Genomic DNA, 22,701 nt, shown 5'->3' with positions numbered 1-22,701 from the left:
AGTTCTATTGTACTCCCAATTGTTTCCTTTTTTTTAACAGAAAAGAAAACGGTGGAGAAAAATGATGAGTTTTACGAATTTTCAAAGACATGCAAACCCAAATTACAAAAACCTATCAGCTCACAGCAGCCAGAAGGGCCATTAGCATAAATGCTGCAAACAATAAATGCTGAAGCGATTGTGGAGAAATGCGTACCCTGGATTCTAAGGGGGACGTGGTAAGAGCCACTAATGAAAACACAAAGAAGGTGCTTTGAAAAGGGAAACACGGTGCTACCAGTCAATCAATCACACCCACTGCTGGGCCTATCACCTGAGAAAATGAGAATCGAAAAGTCACAGCCTGGCAATCCTGCACTCCAACAATATTTACCACAGCCAACACTTGGAAGCAATGAAAATGTCCATCAACCGAGGAATGCACAAAGTAGAAGTGGTCCACGTACACAGTGGAAAATTACTCCAATAAAAAATAAAAATTAAATGTAAAAATCCAACAAAAGTAAGGAGACATCAGCTTGTGTGGGTTTGTCCGGGCACACTCCACTCTAATTTATAACCGAGAAACACCACAGGCCGCAAGGGCTTTTCCCTAGTTACCAGGGTGGGGGACATAGAAAGGCTGCCGCCCTCTGGCAGTTACCTGCAAAAGCAGCTTTAAAGCCTGTGCTAATGGTCACTTCATAGGAACAAGTACTGCAGAACTGTAAATGAAACAGGCCCTCAAAATGTCTTGAGGGAGGTAGAGGCCAAAACATTTCAAAATGTGACACATACTTAAAGAGAACACTTTGAAGAACTAAGGGGTAATCACAGCTTGAAAAATAGAAAAGGACATGCCTTAAAGCTCAATTTCAACAGATTATGTGGCACATTCGAATTCAACCACAGAGAGGTATCAGCTCACACTTGTCAGAATAAACATCAGCAAGAAAACTACAAACAATAAATGCTGAAGGTGTTGTGGAGAAATGCATACCCTCAACTTCAAAGGGGACGTAACTTGGAAAGGGCCACGAATGAGAACAGAATGGAGGTGCCTTAAAAAGGTAAACGTTGAGCTACTATATGATCCAGCAGGCCCACTCCTCGACGTAAAACCTAAGAAGAGAGAATTGGAAAGACACAGGCAGGCAAATCTGCACTGCACAGTATTACAATAGCCAAGATATGGAAGTAACCAAAAAGTCCACCAACAGATGGATGGACAAAGAAGAACTCCTCCATGTACAGATGGAATATTCGCTAGTGAAAAAAATGAAACAATGCCGTTTGCAGCACCATAGATGAGTCTAGACGTAATCACGCCACGTGTAGTAAGTGAGAAAGCAGAAGACACATATCCTATCATATCACTTTTAAGAGTTACTTAAAAATTGATACCAATGAAGATATTTCCACAGAGAAAGGCAATCACAGATTCATTAAAAAACTTATGGTTCACCAAATAGAAAGGGATGAGGATTGGATACATTACCACATTGGTGTTAACAGAGATATACAAACCATGTGAAATATATAACCACCAAAGACGTACGGAAGACCAGGAGAAGACTACTCAACATTGTGTCATAACCTACATGGGAAAAGGATGCGAGGAAGAATAGATACATGTATACGTGTGAAAGAACCACATCTTGCACACCTAGAACAAACAAACCATTGTAATCATATTTGCTGGGATAAAAAATAAAAAGTAAATTACAAATATGAACAAGAAGTAATGAGACATAAACTTAAAGGGCTTTTCCCTGGCACATTCCATTCTAATTTACAACCTACAACACCACTTCCATTAAGGCTCTGTTTCCCTAGTAACCAAATATGGTAAAGGGGAAATGCTGCCACCTTGTGGCCGTTTCCTGCAAGAACAGCTTTAAAATCACAGCTAATGGTCACTTAACATTCCCAAGGACTCAGGGCTGTAAAGGACACCTGCCCTAAAAAATTGTGCTGAAGGAAGGAATGGACAAAAAAATTCAAAACAGGCAAATGTTTCAAGAAGAGAGTATGAAGAGTTAAGTTTTACTCACGTTCTTTTAAAAAAAAGGAAAATGGATAAAAGCTCAACCTCAGGGAGTGTTAGACCCATGCAATCTAATCTACAAAAAGTTTCAACTTACACCAGTTGACTTACCATCAGCAAAAAGTCAACAAACAATAAATGCTGAAGGGGTTTTAGAGAACTGTGTACACTCTACCTGCTGGTGAGACGTGAAGGGGTAACAGCCAATAATGAGAACAGAAAGGAGCTGTGTTTAAAAGTAAAACTGCAGGCACCATTCAATGCAGCAGGCGCACCATTGGACCTCTCACCTGAGAAGACAAGAATCGAGAAGACACAGGCCGCAAAAGCTGCAGTGCAGCCTTATTCACAATAGCCAAGACAGTGGAGCAATCAAAATGTCCAACAACAGGTGAATGGATAAAGAAGAAGTGGTCCATGTACACAATGGAATAATAGCCATGGAAAACAATGAACCACTGCTCTCTGAGGCACCACAAATGAGTCTGGAGATAATCACGAAACATGAGGTAAGTCGGAAAGCAAAAGACCTATATTCTATGATATCACTTATAGGCGTTATCTAATAACTGACACAAAGGAACATATTTCCACAGAGAAAGACACTCACAGACTTAGAAAACAAACTATGCTCATCTAAAAGGAAAGGTGGGGGGAATGGATAAATTAAGATTAGTGTTACTATATGTATACAAACATATATTATATCCATATCTCAAAAAGACCAACCATATAGCAAGGGAGGTCTGCGGAACCGTCAGTAACATTTTACATGGGAAGAGGATCTGTACTTGAATAGACATATATAATGTACAAACGAACCAGATGGTGTACACCTAGGACAAACAATATTCTAAGCTTTACCCCAATTAAAAAAAAAATTTTAAAACCAAGAAGAAATAATGAGACATATACTTATGGGGCTTTCTCCATGCACATTCCAATGTAATTTACAAACTAGGAACACGACTTCCAGAAAGGCTCTGCTGCCCTAGTACCCAGATATGGGAATGGAGATATGCTGCCTGCTTGAGGCCACTTCCCACAACAGCAGATTTAAACCCATTGCTAAAGGTCACTAAATATTCACCAAACTTGCAGTTCGCTAAAAGACACCTGCTTTCTAAAAAAATTCTGGAGTGGAAAATCGACCAAAAATTTCAAAAGAGGGCAACCTTCCAAGAACACAATTTCAAGAGTTCTATTGTACTCCCAATTGTTTCCTTTTTTTTAACAGAAAAGAAAACGGTGGAGAAAAATGATGAGTTTTACGAATTTTCAAAGACATGCAAACCCAAATTACAAAAACCTATCAGCTCACAGCAGCCAGAAGGGCCATTAGCATAAATGCTGCAAACAATAAATGCTGAAGCGATTGTGGAGAAATGCGTACCCTGGATTCTAAGGGGGACGTGGTAAGAGCCACTAATGAAAACACAAAGAAGGTGCTTTGAAAAGGGAAACACGGTGCTACCAGTCAATCAATCACACCCACTGCTGGGCCTATCACCTGAGAAAATGAGAATCGAAAAGTCACAGCCTGGCAATCCTGCACTCCAACAATATTTACCACAGCCAACACTTGGAAGCAATGAAAATGTCCATCAACCGAGGAATGCACAAAGTAGAAGTGGTCCACGTACACAGTGGAAAATTACTCCAATAAAAAATAAAAATTAAATGTAAAAATCCAACAAAAGTAAGGAGACATCAGCTTGTGTGGGTTTGTCCGGGCACACTCCACTCTAATTTATAACCGAGAAACACCACAGGCCGCAAGGGCTTTTCCCTAGTTACCAGGGTGGGGGACATAGAAAGGCTGCCGCCCTCTGGCAGTTACCTGCAAAAGCAGCTTTAAAGCCTGTGCTAATGGTCACTTCATAGGAACAAGTACTGCAGAACTGTAAATGAAACAGGCCCTCAAAATGTCTTGAGGGAGGTAGAGGCCAAAACATTTCAAAATGTGACACATACTTAAAGAGAACACTTTGAAGAACTAAGGGGTAATCACAGCTTGAAAAATAGAAAAGGACATGCCTTAAAGCTCAATTTCAACAGATTATGTGGCACATTCGAATTCAACCACAGAGAGGTATCAGCTCACACTTGTCAGAATAAACATCAGCAAGAAAACTACAAACAATAAATGCTGAAGGTGTTGTGGAGAAATGCATACCCTCAACTTCAAAGGGGACGTAACTTGGAAAGGGCCACGAATGAGAACAGAATGGAGGTGCCTTAAAAAGGTAAACGTTGAGCTACTATATGATCCAGCAGGCCCACTCCTCGACGTAAAACCTAAGAAGAGAGAATTGGAAAGACACAGGCAGGCAAATCTGCACTGCACAGTATTACAATAGCCAAGATATGGAAGTAACCAAAAAGTCCACCAACAGATGGATGGACAAAGAAGAACTCCTCCATGTACAGATGGAATATTCGCTAGTGAAAAAAATGAAACAATGCCGTTTGCAGCACCATAGATGAGTCTAGACGTAATCACGCCACGTGTAGTAAGTGAGAAAGCAGAAGACACATATCCTATCATATCACTTTTAAGAGTTACTTAAAAATTGATACCAATGAAGATATTTCCACAGAGAAAGGCAATCACAGATTCATTAAAAAACTTATGGTTCACCAAATAGAAAGGGATGAGGATTGGATACATTACCACATTGGTGTTAACAGAGATATACAAACCATGTGAAATATATAACCACCAAAGACGTACGGAAGACCAGGAGAAGACTACTCAACATTGTGTCATAACCTACATGGGAAAAGGATGCGAGGAAGAATAGATACATGTATACGTGTGAAAGAACCACATCTTGCACACCTAGAACAAACAAACCATTGTAATCATATTTGCTGGGATAAAAAATAAAAAGTAAATTACAAATATGAACAAGAAGTAATGAGACATAAACTTAAAGGGCTTTTCCCTGGCACATTCCATTCTAATTTACAACCTACAACACCACTTCCATTAAGGCTCTGTTTCCCTAGTAACCAAATATGGTAAAGGGGAAATGCTGCCACCTTGTGGCCGTTTCCTGCAAGAACAGCTTTAAAATCACAGCTAATGGTCACTTAACATTCCCAAGGACTCAGGGCTGTAAAGGACACCTGCCCTAAAAAATTGTGCTGAAGGAAGGAATGGACAAAAAAATTCAAAACAGGCAAATGTTTCAAGAAGAGAGTATGAAGAGTTAAGTTTTACTCACGTTCTTTTAAAAAAAAGGAAAATGGATAAAAGCTCAACCTCAGGGAGTGTTAGACCCATGCAATCTAATCTACAAAAAGTTTCAACTTACACCAGTTGACTTACCATCAGCAAAAAGTCAACAAACAATAAATGCTGAAGGGGTTTTAGAGAACTGTGTACACTCTACCTGCTGGTGAGACGTGAAGGGGTAACAGCCAATAATGAGAACAGAAAGGAGCTGTGTTTAAAAGTAAAACTGCAGGCACCATTCAATGCAGCAGGCGCACCATTGGACCTCTCACCTGAGAAGACAAGAATCGAGAAGACACAGGCCGCAAAAGCTGCAGTGCAGCCTTATTCACAATAGCCAAGACAGTGGAGCAATCAAAATGTCCAACAACAGGTGAATGGATAAAGAAGAAGTGGTCCATGTACACAATGGAATAATAGCCATGGAAAACAATGAACCACTGCTCTCTGAGGCACCACAAATGAGTCTGGAGATAATCACGAAACATGAGGTAAGTCGGAAAGCAAAAGACCTATATTCTATGATATCACTTATAGGCGTTATCTAATAACTGACACAAAGGAACATATTTCCACAGAGAAAGACACTCACAGACTTAGAAAACAAACTATGCTCATCTAAAAGGAAAGGTGGGGGGAATGGATAAATTAAGATTAGTGTTACTATATGTATACAAACATATATTATATCCATATCTCAAAAAGACCAACCATATAGCAAGGGAGGTCTGCGGAACCGTCAGTAACATTTTACATGGGAAGAGGATCTGTACTTGAATAGACATATATAATGTACAAACGAACCAGATGGTGTACACCTAGGACAAACAATATTCTAAGCTTTACCCCAATTAAAAAAAAAATTTTAAAACCAAGAAGAAATAATGAGACATATACTTATGGGGCTTTCTCCATGCACATTCCAATGTAATTTACAAACTAGGAACACGACTTCCAGAAAGGCTCTGCTGCCCTAGTACCCAGATATGGGAATGGAGATATGCTGCCTGCTTGAGGCCACTTCCCACAACAGCAGCTTTAAACCCATTGCTAAAGGTCACTAAATATTCACCAAACTTGCAGTTCGCTAAAAGACACCTGCTTTCTAAAAAAATTCTGGAGTGGAAAATCGACCAAAAATTTCAAAAGAGGGCAACCTTCCAAGAACACAATTTCAAGAGTTCTATTGTACTCCCAATTGTTTCCTTTTTTTTAACAGAAAAGAAAACGGTGGAGAAAAATGATGAGTTTTACGAATTTTCAAAGACATGCAAACCCAAATTACAAAAACCTATCAGCTCACAGCAGCCAGAAGGGCCATTAGCATAAATGCTGCAAACAATATATGCTGAAGCGATTGTGGAGAAATGCGTACCCTCGATTCTAAGGGGGACGTGGTAAGAGCCACTAATGAAAACACAAATAAGGTGCTTTGAAAAGGGAAACACGGTGCTACCAGTCAATCAATTACACCCACTGCTGGGCCTATCACCTGAGAAAATGAGAATCGAAAAGTCACAGCCTGGCAATCCTGCACTCCAACAATATTTACCATAGCCAACACTTGGAAGCAATGAAAATGTCCATCAACCGAGGAATGCACAAAGTAGAAGTGGTCCACGTACACAGTGGAAAATTACTCCAATAAAAAATAAAAATTAAATGTAAAAATCCAACAAAAGTAAGGAGACATCAGCTTGTGTGGGTTTGTCCGGGCACACTCCACTCTAATTTATAACCGAGAAACACCACAGGCCGCAAGGGCTTTTCCCTAGTTACCAGGGTGGGGGACATAGAAAGGCTGCCGCCCTCTGGCAGTTACCTGCAAAAGCAGCTTTAAAGCCTGTGCTAATGGTCACTTCATAGGAACAAGTACTGCAGAACTGTAAATGAAACAGGCCCTCAAAATGTCTTGAGGGAGGTAAAGGCCAAAACATTTCAAAATGTGACACATACTTAAAGAGAACACTTTGAAGAACTAAGGGGTAATCACAGCTTGAAAAATAGCAAAGGACATGCCTTAAAGCTCAATTTCAACAGATTATGTGGCACATTCGAATTCAACCACAGAGAGGTATCAGCTCACACTTGTCAGAATAACCATCAGCAAGAAAACTACAAACAATAAATGCTGAAAGTGTTGTGGAGAAATGCATACCCTCAACTTCAAAGGGGACGTAACTTGGAAAGGGCCACGAATGAGAACAGAATGGAGGTGCCTTAAAAAGGTAAACATTGAGCTACTATATGATCCAGCAGGCCCACTCCTCGACGTAAAACCTAAGAAGAGAGAATTGGAAAGACACAGGCAGGCAAATCTGCACTGCACAGTATTACAATAGCCAAGATATGGAAGTAACCAAAAGGTCCACCAACAGATGGATGGACAAAGAAGAACTCCTCCATGTACAGATGGAATATTCGCTAGTGAAAAAAATGAAACAATGCCGTTTGCAGCACCATAGATGTGTCTAGACGTAATCACGCCACGTGTAGTAAGTGAGAAAGCAAAAGACACATATCCTATCATATCACTTTTAAGAGTTACTTAAAAATTGATACCAATGAAGATATTTCCACAGAGAAAGGCAATCACAGATTCATTAAAAAACTTATGGTTCACCAAATAGAAAGGGATGAGGATTGGATACATTGCCACATTGGGGTTAACAGAGATATACAAACCATGTGAAATATATAACCACCAAAGACGTACGGAAGACCAGGAGAAGACTACTCAACATTGTGTCATAACCTACATGGGAAAAGGATGCGAGGAACAATAGATACATGTATATGTGTGAAAGAACCACATCTTGCACACCTAGAACAAACAAACCATTGTAATCATATTTACTGGGATAAAAAATAAAAAGTAAACTACAAATATGAACAAGAAGTAATGAGACATAAACTTAAAGGGCTTTTCCCTGGCACATTCCATTCTAATTTACAACCTACAACACCACTTCCATTAAGGCTCTGTTTCCCTAGTAACCAAATATGGTAAAGGGGAAATGCTGCCACCTTGTGGCCGTTTCCTGCAAGAACAGCTTTAAACTCACAGCTAATGGTCACTTAACATTCCCAAGGACTCAGGGCTGTAAAGGACACCTGCCCTAAAAAATTGTGCTGAAGGAGGGAATGGACAAAACAATTCAAAACAGGCAAATGTTTCAAGAAGAGAGTATGAAGAGTTAAGTTTTACTCACGCTCTTTTAAAAAAAAAGGAAAATGGATAAAAGCTCAACCTCAGGGAGTGTTAGACCCATGCAATCTAATCTACAAAAAGTTTCAACTTACACCAGTCGACTGAACATGAGCAAAAAGTCTACAAACAATAAATAAATGAAGGGGTTTTAGAGAACTGTGTACACTCTACCTGCTGGTGAGACGTGAAGGGGTAACAGCCAATAATGAGAACAGAAAGGAGCTGTGTTTAAAAGTAAAACTGCAGGCACCATTCAATGCAGCAGGCGCACCATTGGACCTCTCACCTGAGAAGACAAGAATCGAGAAGACACAGGCCGCAAAAGCTGCAGTGCAGCCTTATTCACAATAGCCAAGACAGTGGAGCAATCAAAATGTCCAACAACAGGTGAATGGATAAAGAAGAAGTGGTCCATGTACACAATGGAATAATAGCCATGGAAAACAATGAACCACTGCTCTCTGAGGCACCACAAATGAGTCTGGAGATAATCACGAAACATGAGGTAAGTCGGAAAGCAAAAGACCTATATTCTATGATATCACTTATAGGCGTTATCTAATAACTGACACAAAGGAACATATTTCCACAGAGAAAGACACTCACAGACTTAGAAAACAAACTATGCTCATCTAAAAGGAAAGGTGGGGGGAATGGATAAATTAAGATTAGTGTTACTATATGTATACAAACATATATTATATCCATATCTCAAAAAGACCAACCATATAGCAAGGGAGGTCTGCGGAACCGTCAGTAACATTTTACATGGGAAGAGGATCTGTACTTGAATAGACATATATAATGTACAAACGAACCAGATGGTGTACACCTAGGACAAACAATATTCTAAGCTTTACCCCAATTAAAAAAAAAATTTTAAAACCAAGAAGAAATAATGAGACATATACTTATGGGGCTTTCTCCATGCACATTCCAATGTAATTTACAAACTAGGAACACGACTTCCAGAAAGGCTCTGCTGCCCTAGTACCCAGATATGGGAATGGAGATATGCTGCCTGCTTGAGGCCACTTCCCACAACAGCAGCTTTAAACCCATTGCTAAAGGTCACTAAATATTCACCAAACTTGCAGTTCGCTAAAAGACACCTGCTTTCTAAAAAAATTCTGGAGTGGAAAATCGACCAAAAATTTCAAAAGAGGGCAACCTTCCAAGAACACAATTTCAAGAGTTCTATTGTACTCCCAATTGTTTCCTTTTTTTTAACAGAAAAGAAAACGGTGGAGAAAAATGATGAGTTTTACGAATTTTCAAAGACATGCAAACCCAAATTACAAAAACCTATCAGCTCACAGCAGCCAGAAGGGCCATTAGCATAAATGCTGCAAACAATATATGCTGAAGCGATTGTGGAGAAATGCGTACCCTCGATTCTAAGGGGGACGTGGTAAGAGCCACTAATGAAAACACAAATAAGGTGCTTTGAAAAGGGAAACACGGTGCTACCAGTCAATCAATTACACCCACTGCTGGGCCTATCACCTGAGAAAATGAGAATCGAAAAGTCACAGCCTGGCAATCCTGCACTCCAACAATATTTACCATAGCCAACACTTGGAAGCAATGAAAATGTCCATCAACCGAGGAATGCACAAAGTAGAAGTGGTCCACGTACACAGTGGAAAATTACTCCAATAAAAAATAAAAATTAAATGTAAAAATCCAACAAAAGTAAGGAGACATCAGCTTGTGTGGGTTTGTCCGGGCACACTCCACTCTAATTTATAACCGAGAAACACCACAGGCCGCAAGGGCTTTTCCCTAGTTACCAGGGTGGGGGACATAGAAAGGCTGCCGCCCTCTGGCAGTTACCTGCAAAAGCAGCTTTAAAGCCTGTGCTAATGGTCACTTCATAGGAACAAGTACTGCAGAACTGTAAATGAAACAGGCCCTCAAAATGTCTTGAGGGAGGTAAAGGCCAAAACATTTCAAAATGTGACACATACTTAAAGAGAACACTTTGAAGAACTAAGGGGTAATCACAGCTTGAAAAATAGCAAAGGACATGCCTTAAAGCTCAATTTCAACAGATTATGTGGCACATTCGAATTCAACCACAGAGAGGTATCAGCTCACACTTGTCAGAATAACCATCAGCAAGAAAACTACAAACAATAAATGCTGAAAGTGTTGTGGAGAAATGCATACCCTCAACTTCAAAGGGGACGTAACTTGGAAAGGGCCACGAATGAGAACAGAATGGAGGTGCCTTAAAAAGGTAAACATTGAGCTACTATATGATCCAGCAGGCCCACTCCTCGACGTAAAACCTAAGAAGAGAGAATTGGAAAGACACAGGCAGGCAAATCTGCACTGCACAGTATTACAATAGCCAAGATATGGAAGTAACCAAAAGGTCCACCAACAGATGGATGGACAAAGAAGAACTCCTCCATGTACAGATGGAATATTCGCTAGTGAAAAAAATGAAACAATGCCGTTTGCAGCACCATAGATGTGTCTAGACGTAATCACGCCACGTGTAGTAAGTGAGAAAGCAAAAGACACATATCCTATCATATCACTTTTAAGAGTTACTTAAAAATTGATACCAATGAAGATATTTCCACAGAGAAAGGCAATCACAGATTCATTAAAAAACTTATGGTTCACCAAATAGAAAGGGATGAGGATTGGATACATTGCCACATTGGGGTTAACAGAGATATACAAACCATGTGAAATATATAACCACCAAAGACGTACGGAAGACCAGGAGAAGACTACTCAACATTGTGTCATAACCTACATGGGAAAAGGATGCGAGGAACAATAGATACATGTATATGTGTGAAAGAACCACATCTTGCACACCTAGAACAAACAAACCATTGTAATCATATTTACTGGGATAAAAAATAAAAAGTAAACTACAAATATGAACAAGAAGTAATGAGACATAAACTTAAAGGGCTTTTCCCTGGCACATTCCATTCTAATTTACAACCTACAACACCACTTCCATTAAGGCTCTGTTTCCCTAGTAACCAAATATGGTAAAGGGGAAATGCTGCCACCTTGTGGCCGTTTCCTGCAAGAACAGCTTTAAACTCACAGCTAATGGTCACTTAACATTCCCAAGGACTCAGGGCTGTAAAGGACACCTGCCCTAAAAAATTGTGCTGAAGGAGGGAATGGACAAAACAATTCAAAACAGGCAAATGTTTCAAGAAGAGAGTATGAAGAGTTAAGTTTTACTCACGCTCTTTTAAAAAAAAAGGAAAATGGATAAAAGCTCAACCTCAGGGAGTGTTAGACCCATGCAATCTAATCTACAAAAAGTTTCAACTTACACCAGTCGACTGAACATGAGCAAAAAGTCTACAAACAATAAATAAATGAAGGGGTTTTAGAGAACTGTGTACACTCTACCTGCTGGTGAGACGTGAAGGGGTAACAGCCAATAATGAGAACAGAAAGGAGCTGTGTTTAAAAGTAAAACTGCAGGCACCATTCAATGCAGCAGGCGCACCATTGGACCTCTCACCTGAGAAGACAAGAATCGAGAAGACACAGGCCGCAAAAGCTGCAGTGCAGCCTTATTCACAATAGCCAAGACAGTGGAGCAATCAAAATGTCCAACAACAGGTGAATGGATAAAGAAGAAGTGGTCCATGTACACAATGGAATAATAGCCATGGAAAACAATGAACCACTGCTCTCTGAGGCACCACAAATGAGTCTGGAGATAATCACGAAACATGAGGTAAGTCGGAAAGCAAAAGACCTATATTCTATGATATCACTTATAGGCGTTATCTAATAACTGACACAAAGGAACATATTTCCACAGAGAAAGACACTCACAGACTTAGAAAACAAACTATGCTCATCTAAAAGGAAAGGTGGGGGGAATGGATAAATTAAGATTAGTGTTACTATATGTATACAAACACATATTATATCCATATCTCAAAAAGACCAACCATATAGCAAGGGAGGTCTGCGGAACCGTCAGTAACATTTTACATGGGAAGAGGATCTGTACTTGAATAGACATATATAATGTACAAACGAACCAGATGGTGTACACCTAGGACAAACAATATTCTAAGCTTTACCCCAATTAAAAAAAAAATTTTAAAACCAAGAAGAAATAATGAGACATATACTTATGGGGCTTTCTCCATGCACATTCCAATGTAATTTACAAACTAGGAACACGACTTCCAGAAAGGCTCTGCTGCCCTAGTACCCAGATATGGGAATGGAGATATGCTGCCTGCTTGAGGCCACTTCCCACAACAGCAGCTTTAAACCCATTGCTAAAGGTCACTAAATATTCACCAAACTTGCAGTTCGCTAAAAGACACCTGCTTTCTAAAAAAATTCTGGAGTGGAAAATCGACCAAAAATTTCAAAAGAGGGCAACCTTCCAAGAACACAATTTCAAGAGTTCTATTGTACTCCCAATTGTTTCCTTTTTTTTAACAGAAAAGAAAACGGTGGAGAAAAATGATGAGTTTTACGAATTTTCAAAGACATGCAAACCCAAATTACAAAAACCTATCAGCTCACAGCAGCCAGAAGGGCCATTAGCATAAATGCTGCAAACAATATATGCTGAAGCGATTGTGGAGAAATGCGTACCCTCGATTCTAAGGGGGACGTGGTAAGAGCCACTAATGAAAACACAAAGAAGGTGCTTTGAAAAGGGAAACACGGTGGTACCAGTCAATCAATTACACCCACTGCTGGGCCTATCACCTGAGAAAATGAGAATCGAAAAGTCACAGCCTGGCAATCCTGCACTCCAACAATATTTACCATAGCCAACACTTGGAAGCAATGAAAATGTCCATCAACCGAGGAATGCACAAAGTAGAAGTGGTCCACGTACACAGTGGAAAATTACTCCAATAAAAAATAAAAATTAAATGTAAAAATCCAACAAAAGTAAGGAGACATCAGCTTGTGTGGGTTTGTCCGGGCACACTCCACTCTAATTTATAACCGAGAAACACCACAGGCCGCAAGGGCTTTTCCCTAGTTACCAGGGTGGGGGACATAGAAAGGCTGCCGCCCTCTGGCAGTTACCTGCAAAAGCAGCTTTAAAGCCTGTGCTAATGGTCACTTCATAGGAACAAGTACTGCAGAACTGTAAATGAAACAGGCCCTTTAAATGTCTTGAGGGAGGTAAAGGCCAAAACATTTCAAAATGTGACACATACTTAAAGAGAACACTTTGAAGAACTAAGGGGTAATCACAGCTTGAAAAATAGCAAAGGACATGCCTTAAAGCTCAATTTCAACAGATTATGTGGCACATTCGAATTCCACCACAGAGAGGTATCAGCTCACACTTGTCAGAATAACCATCAGCAAGAAAACTACAAACAATAAATGCTGAAAGTGTTGTGGAGAAATGCATACCCTCAACTTCAAAGGGGACGTAACTTGGAAAGGGCCACGAATGAGAACAGAATGGAGGTGCCTTAAAAAGGTAAACATTGAGCTACTATATGATCCAGCAGGCCCACTCCTCGACGTAAAACCTAAGAAGAGAGAATTGGAAAGACACAGGCAGGCAAATCTGCACTGCACAGTATTACAATAGCCAAGATATGGAAGTAACCAAAAAGTCCACCAACAGATGGATGGACAAAGAAGAACTCCTCCATGTACAGATGGAATATTCGCTAGTGAAAAAAATGAAACAATGCCGTTTGCAGCACCATAGATGAGTCTAGACGTAATCACGCCACGTGTAGTAAGTGAGAAAGCAAAAGACACATATCCTATCATATCACTTTTAAGAGTTACTTAAAAATTGATACCAATGAAGATATTTCCACAGAGAAAGGCAATCACAGATTCATTAAAAAACTTATGGTTCACCAAATAGAAAGGGATGAGGATTGGATACATTGCCACATTGGGGTTAACAGAGATATACAAACCATGTGAAATATATAACCACCAAAGACGTACGGAAGACCAGGAGAAGACTACTCAACATTGTGTCATAACCTACATGGGAAAAGGATGCGAGGAACAATAGATACATGTATATGTGTGAAAGAACCACATCTTGCACACCTAGAACAAACAAACCATTGTAATCATATTTACTGGGATAAAAAATAAAAAGTAAACTACAAATATGAACAAGAAGTAATGAGACATAAACTTAAAGGGCTTTTCCCTGGCACATTCCATTCTAATTTACAACCTACAACACCACTTCCATTAAGGCTCTGTTTCCCTAGTAACCAAATATGGTAAAGGGGAAATGCTGCCACCTTGTGGTCGCTTCCTGCAAGAACAGCTTTAAACTCACAGCTAATGGTCACTTAACATTCCCAAGGACTCAGGGCTGTAAAGGACACCTGCCCTAAAAAATTGTGCTGAAGGAGGGAATGGACAAAACAATTCAAAACAGGCAAATGTTTCAAGAAGAGAGTATGAAGAGTTAAGTTTTACTCACGCTCTTTTAAAAAAAAAGGAAAATGGATAAAAGCTCAACCTCAGGGAGTGTTAGACCCATGCAATCTAATCTACAAAAAGTTTCAACTTACACCAGTCGACTGAACATGAGCAAAAAGTCTACAAACAGTAAATGCTGAAGGGGTTTTAGAGAACTGTGTACACTCTACCTGCTTGTGAGACGTGAAGCGGTAACAGCCAATAATGAGAACAGAAAGGAGCTGTGTTTAAAAGTAAAACTGCAGGCACCATTCAATGCAGCAGGCGCACCATTGGACCTCTCACCTGAGAAGACAAGAATCGAGAAGACACAGGCCGCAAAAGCTGCAGTGCAGCCTTATTCACAATAGCCAAGACAGTGGAGCAATCAAAATGTCCAACAACAGGTGAATGGATAAAGAAGAAGTGGTCCATGTACACAATGGAATAATAGCCATGGAAAACAATGAACCACTGCTCTCTGAGGCACCACAAATGAGTCTGGAGATAATCACGAAACATGAGGTAAGTCGGAAAGCAAAAGACCTATATTCTATGATATCACTTATAGGCGTTATCTAATAACTGACACAAAGGAACATATTTCCACAGAGAAAGACACTCACAGACTTAGAAAACAAACTATGCTCATCTAAAAGGAAAGGTGGGGGGAATGGATAAATTAAGATTAGTGTTACTATATGTATACAAACACATATTATATCCATATCTCAAAAAGACCAACCATATAGCAAGGGAGGTCTGCGGAACCGTCAGTAACATTTTACATGGGAAGAGGATCTGTACTTGAATAGACATATATAATGTACAAACGAACCAGATGGTGTACACCTAGGACAAACAATATTCTAAGCTTTACCCCAATTAAAAAAAAATTTTAAAACCAAGAAGAAATAATGAGACATATACTTATGGGGCTTTCTCCATGCACATTCCAATGTAATTTACAAACTAGGAACACGACTTCCAGAAAGGCTCTGCTGCCCTAGTACCCAGATATGGGAATGGAGATATGCTGCCTGCTTGAGGCCACTTCCCACAACAGCAGATTTAAACCCATTGCTAAAGGTCACTAAATATTCACCAAACTTGCAGTTCGCTAAAAGACACCTGCTTTCTAAAAAAATTCTGGAGTGGAAAATCGACCAAAAATTTCAAAAGAGGGCAACCTTCCAAGAACACAATTTCAAGAGTTCTATTGTACTCCCAATTGTTTCCTTTTTTTTAACAGAAAAGAAAACGGTGGAGAAAAATGATGAGTTTTACGAATTTTCAAAGACATGCAAACCCAAATTACAAAAACCTATCAGCTCACAGCAGCCAGAAGGGCCATTAGCATAAATGCTGCAAACAATAAATGCTGAAGCGATTGTGGAGAAATGCGTACCCTGGATTCTAAGGGGGACGTGGTAAGAGCCACTAATGAAAACACAAAGAAGGTGCTTTGAAAAGGGAAACACGGTGCTACCAGTCAATCAATCACACCCACTGCTGGGCCTATCACCTGAGAAAATGAGAATCGAAAAGTCACAGCCTGGCAATCCTGCACTCCAACAATATTTACCACAGCCAACACTTGGAAGCAATGAAAATGTCCATCAACCGAGGAATGCACAAAGTAGAAGTGGTCCACGTACACAGTGGAAAATTACTCCAATAAAAAATAAAAATTAAATGTAAAAATCCAACAAAAGTAAGGAGACATCAGCTTGTGTGGGTTTGTCCGGGCACACTCCACTCTAATTTATAACCGAGAAACACCACAGGCCGCAAGGGCTTTTCCCTAGTTACCAGGGTGGGGGACATAGAAAGGCTGCCGCCCTCTGGCAGTTACCTGCAAAAGCAGCTTTAAAGCCTGTGCTAATGGTCACTTCATAGGAACAAGTACTGCAGAACTGTAAATGAAACAGGCCCTCAAAATGTCTTGAGGGAGGTAGAGGCCAAAACATTTCAAAATGTGACACATACTTAAAGAGAACACTTTGAAGAACTAAGGGGTAATCACAGCTTGAAAAATAGAAAAGGACATGCCTTAAACCTCAATTTCAACAGATTATGTGGCACATTCGAATTCAACCACAGAGAGGTATCAGCTCACACTTGTCAGAATAAACATCAGCAAGAAAACTACAAACAATAAATGCTGAAGGTGTTGTGGAGAAATGCATACCCTCAACTTCAAAGGGGACGTAACTTGGAAAGGGCCACGAATGAGAACAGAATGGAGGTGCCTTAAAAAGGTAAACGTTGAGCTACTATATGATCCAGCAGGCCCACTCCTCGACGTAAAACCTAAGAAGAGAGAATTGGAAAGACACAGGCAGGCAAATCTGCACTGCACAGTATTACAATAGCCAAGATATGGAAGTAACCAAAAAGTCCACCAACAGATGGATGGACAAAGAAGAACTCCTCCATGTACAGATGGAATATTCGCTAGTGAAAAAAATGAAACAATGCCGTTTGCAGCACCATAGATGAGTCTAGACGTAATCACGCCACGTGTAGTAAGTGAGAAAGCAGAAGACACATATCCTATCATATCACTTTTAAGAGTTACTTAAAAATTGATACCAATGAAGATATTTCCACAGAGAAAGGCAATCACAGATTCATTAAAAAACTTATGGTTCACCAAATAGAAAGGGATGAGGATTGGATACATTACCACATTGGTGTTAACAGAGATATACAAACCATGTGAAATATATAACCACCAAAGACGTACGGAAGACCAGGAGAAGACTACTCAACATTGTGTCATAACCTACATGGGAAAAGGATGCGAGGAAGAATAGATACATGTATACGTGTGAAAGAACCACATCTTGCACACCTAGAACAAACAAACCATTGTAATCATATTTGCTGGGATAAAAAATAAAAAGTAAATTACAAATATGAACAAGAAGTAATGAGACATAAACTTAAAGGGCTTTTCCCTGGCACATTCCATTCTAATTTACAACCTACAACACCACTTCCATTAAGGCTCTGTTTCCCTAGTAACCAAATATGGTAAAGGGGAAATGCTGCCACCTTGTGGCCGTTTCCTGCAAGAACAGCTTTAAAATCACAGCTAATGGTCACTTAACATTCCCAAGGACTCAGGGCTGTAAAGGACACCTGCCCTAAAAAATTGTGCTGAAGGAAGGAATGGACAAAAAAATTCAAAACAGGCAAATGTTTCAAGAAGAGAGTATGAAGAGTTAAGTTTTACTCACGTTCTTTTAAAAAAAAGGAAAATGGATAAAAGCTCAACCTCAGGGAGTGTTAGACCCATGCAATCTAATCTACAAAAAGTTTCAACTTACACCAGTTGACTTACCATCAGCAAAAAGTCAACAAACAATAAATGCTGAAGGGGTTTTAGAGAACTGTGTACACTCTACCTGCTGGTGAGACGTGAAGGGGTAACAGCCAATAATGAGAACAGAAAGGAGCTGTGTTTAAAAGTAAAACTGCAGGCACCATTCAATGCAGCAGGCGCACCATTGGACCTCTCACCTGAGAAGACAAGAATCGAGAAGACACAGGCCGCAAAAGCTGCAGTGCAGCCTTATTCACAATAGCCAAGACAGTGGAGCAATCAAAATGTCCAACAACAGGTGAATGGATAAAGAAGAAGTGGTCCATGTACACAATGGAATAATAGCCATGGAAAACAATGAACCACTGCTCTCTGAGGCACCACAAATGAGTCTGGAGATAATCACGAAACATGAGGTAAGTCGGAAAGCAAAAGACCTATATTCTATGATATCACTTATAGGCGTTATCTAATAACTGACACAAAGGAACATATTTCCACAGAGAAAGACACTCACAGACTTAGAAAACAAACTATGCTCATCTAAAAGGAAAGGTGGGGGGAATGGATAAATTAAGATTAGTGTTACTATATGTATACAAACATATATTATATCCATATCTCAAAAAGACCAACCATATAGCAAGGGAGGTCTGCGGAACCGTCAGTAACATTTTACATGGGAAGAGGATCTGTACTTGAATAGACATATATAATGTACAAACGAACCAGATGGTGTACACCTAGGACAAACAATATTCTAAGCTTTACCCCAATTAAAAAAAAAATTTTAAAACCAAGAAGAAATAATGAGACATATACTTATGGGGCTTTCTCCATGCACATTCCAATGTAATTTACAAACTAGGAACACGACTTCCAGAAAGGCTCTGCTGCCCTAGTACCCAGATATGGGAATGGAGATATGCTGCCTGCTTGAGGCCACTTCCCACAACAGCAGATTTAAACCCATTGCTAAAGGTCACTAAATATTCACCAAACTTGCAGTTCGCTAAAAGACACCTGCTTTCTAAAAAAATTCTGGAGTGGAAAATCGACCAAAAATTTCAAAAGAGGGCAACCTTCCAAGAACACAATTTCAAGAGTTCTATTGTACTCCCAATTGTTTCCTTTTTTTTAACAGAAAAGAAAACGGTGGAGAAAAATGATGAGTTTTACGAATTTTCAAAGACATGCAAACCCAAATTACAAAAACCTATCAGCTCACAGCAGCCAGAAGGGCCATTAGCATAAATGCTGCAAACAATAAATGCTGAAGCGATTGTGGAGAAATGCGTACCCTGGATTCTAAGGGGGACGTGGTAAGAGCCACTAATGAAAACACAAAGAAGGTGCTTTGAAAAGGGAAACACGGTGCTACCAGTCAATCAATCACACCCACTGCTGGGCCTATCACCTGAGAAAATGAGAATCGAAAAGTCACAGCCTGGCAATCCTGCACTCCAACAATATTTACCACAGCCAACACTTGGAAGCAATGAAAATGTCCATCAACCGAGGAATGCACAAAGTAGAAGTGGTCCACGTACACAGTGGAAAATTACTCCAATAAAAAATAAAAATTAAATGTAAAAATCCAACAAAAGTAAGGAGACATCAGCTTGTGTGGGTTTGTCCGGGCACACTCCACTCTAATTTATAACCGAGAAACACCACAGGCCGCAAGGGCTTTTCCCTAGTTACCAGGGTGGGGGACATAGAAAGGCTGCCGCCCTCTGGCAGTTACCTGCAAAAGCAGCTTTAAAGCCTGTGCTAATGGTCACTTCATAGGAACAAGTACTGCAGAACTGTAAATGAAACAGGCCCTCAAAATGTCTTGAGGGAGGTAGAGGCCAAAACATTTCAAAATGTGACACATACTTAAAGAGAACACTTTGAAGAACTAAGGGGTAATCACAGCTTGAAAAATAGAAAAGGACATGCCTTAAAGCTCAATTTCAACAGATTATGTGGCACATTCGAATTCAACCACAGAGAGGTATCAGCTCACACTTGTCAGAATAAACATCAGCAAGAAAACTACAAACAATAAATGCTGAAGGTGTTGTGGAGAAATGCATACCCTCAACTTCAAAGGGGACGTAACTTGGAAAGGGCCACGAATGAGAACAGAATGGAGGTGCCTTAAAAAGGTAAACGTTGAGCTACTATATGATCCAGCAGGCCCACTCCTCGACGTAAAACCTAAGAAGAGAGAATTGGAAAGACACAGGCAGGCAAATCTGCACTGCACAGTATTACAATAGCCAAGATATGGAAGTAACCAAAAAGTCCACCAACAGATGGATGGACAAAGAAGAACTCCTCCATGTACAGATGGAATATTCGCTAGTGAAAAAAATGAAACAATGCCGTTTGCAGCACCATAGATGAGTCTAGACGTAATCACGCCACGTGTAGTAAGTGAGAAAGCAGAAGACACATATCCTATCATATCACTTTTAAGAGTTACTTAAAAATTGATACCAATGAAGATATTTCCACAGAGAAAGGCAATCACAGATTCATTAAAAAACTTATGGTTCACCAAATAGAAAGGGATGAGGATTGGATACATTACCACATTGGTGTTAACAGAGATATACAAACCATGTGAAATATATAACCACCAAAGACGTACGGAAGACCAGGAGAAGACTACTCAACATTGTGTCATAACCTACATGGGAAAAGGATGCGAGGAAGAATAGATACATGTATACGTGTGAAAGAACCACATCTTGCACACCTAGAACAAACAAACCATTGTAATCATATTTGCTGGGATAAAAAATAAAAAGTAAATTACAAATATGAACAAGAAGTAATGAGACATAAACTTAAAGGGCTTTTCCCTGGCACATTCCATTCTAATTTACAACCTACAACACCACTTCCATTAAGGCTCTGTTTCCCTAGTAACCAAATATGGTAAAGGGGAAATGCTGCCACCTTGTGGCCGTTTCCTGCAAGAACAGCTTTAAAATCACAGCTAATGGTCACTTAACATTCCCAAGGACTCAGGGCTGTAAAGGACACCTGCCCTAAAAAATTGTGCTGAAGGAAGGAATGGACAAAAAAATTCAAAACAGGCAAATGTTTCAAGAAGAGAGTATGAAGAGTTAAGTTTTACTCACGTTCTTTTAAAAAAAAGGAAAATGGATAAAAGCTCAACCTCAGGGAGTGTTAGACCCATGCAATCTAATCTACAAAAAGTTTCAACTTACACCAGTTGACTTACCATCAGCAAAAAGTCAACAAACAATAAATGCTGAAGGGGTTTTAGAGAACTGTGTACACTCTACCTGCTGGTGAGACGTGAAGGGGTAACAGCCAATAATGAGAACAGAAAGGAGCTGTGTTTAAAAGTAAAACTGCAGGCACCATTCAATGCAGCAGGCGCACCATTGGACCTCTCACCTGAGAAGACAAGAATCGAGAAGACACAGGCCGCAAAAGCTGCAGTGCAGCCTTATTCACAATAGCCAAGACAGTGGAGCAATCAAAATGTCCAACAACAGGTGAATGGATAAAGAAGAAGTGGTCCATGTACACAATGGAATAATAGCCATGGAAAACAATGAACCACTGCTCTCTGAGGCACCACAAATGAGTCTGGAGATAATCACGAAACATGAGGTAAGTCGGAAAGCAAAAGACCTATATTCTATGATATCACTTATAGGCGTTATCTAATAACTGACACAAAGGAACATATTTCCACAGAGAAAGACACTCACAGACTTAGAAAACAAACTATGCTCATCTAAAAGGAAAGGTGGGGGGAATGGATAAATTAAGATTAGTGTTACTATATGTATACAAACATATATTATATCCATATCTCAAAAAGACCAACCATATAGCAAGGGAGGTCTGCGGAACCGTCAGTAACATTTTACATGGGAAGAGGATCTGTACTTGAATAGACATATATAATGTACAAACGAACCAGATGGTGTACACCTAGGACAAACAATATTCTAAGCTTTACCCCAATTAAAAAAAAAATTTTAAAACCAAGAAGAAATAATGAGACATATACTTATGGGGCTTTCTCCATGCACATTCCAATGTAATTTACAAACTAGGAACACGACTTCCAGAAAGGCTCTGCTGCCCTAGTACCCAGATATGGGAATGGAGATATGCTGCCTGCTTGAGGCCACTTCCCACAACAGCAGCTTTAAACCCATTGCTAAAGGTCACTAAATATTCACCAAACTTGCAGTTCGCTAAAAGACACCTGCTTTCTAAAAAAATTCTGGAGTGGAAAATCGACCAAAAATTTCAAAAGAGGGCAACCTTCCAAGAACACAATTTCAAGAGTTCTATTGTACTCCCAATTGTTTCCTTTTTTTTAACAGAAAAGAAAACGGTGGAGAAAAATGATGAGTTTTACGAATTTTCAAAGACATGCAAACCCAAATTACAAAAACCTATCAGCTCACAGCAGCCAGAAG

Source organism: Balaenoptera borealis (assembly GCF_965194805.1).
Source record: "Balaenoptera borealis genome assembly, chromosome: 7".
In the NCBI taxonomy this organism is placed as follows: domain Eukaryota; kingdom Metazoa; phylum Chordata; class Mammalia; order Artiodactyla; family Balaenopteridae; genus Balaenoptera; species Balaenoptera borealis.
This window is presented reverse-complemented; position numbering follows the sequence as displayed.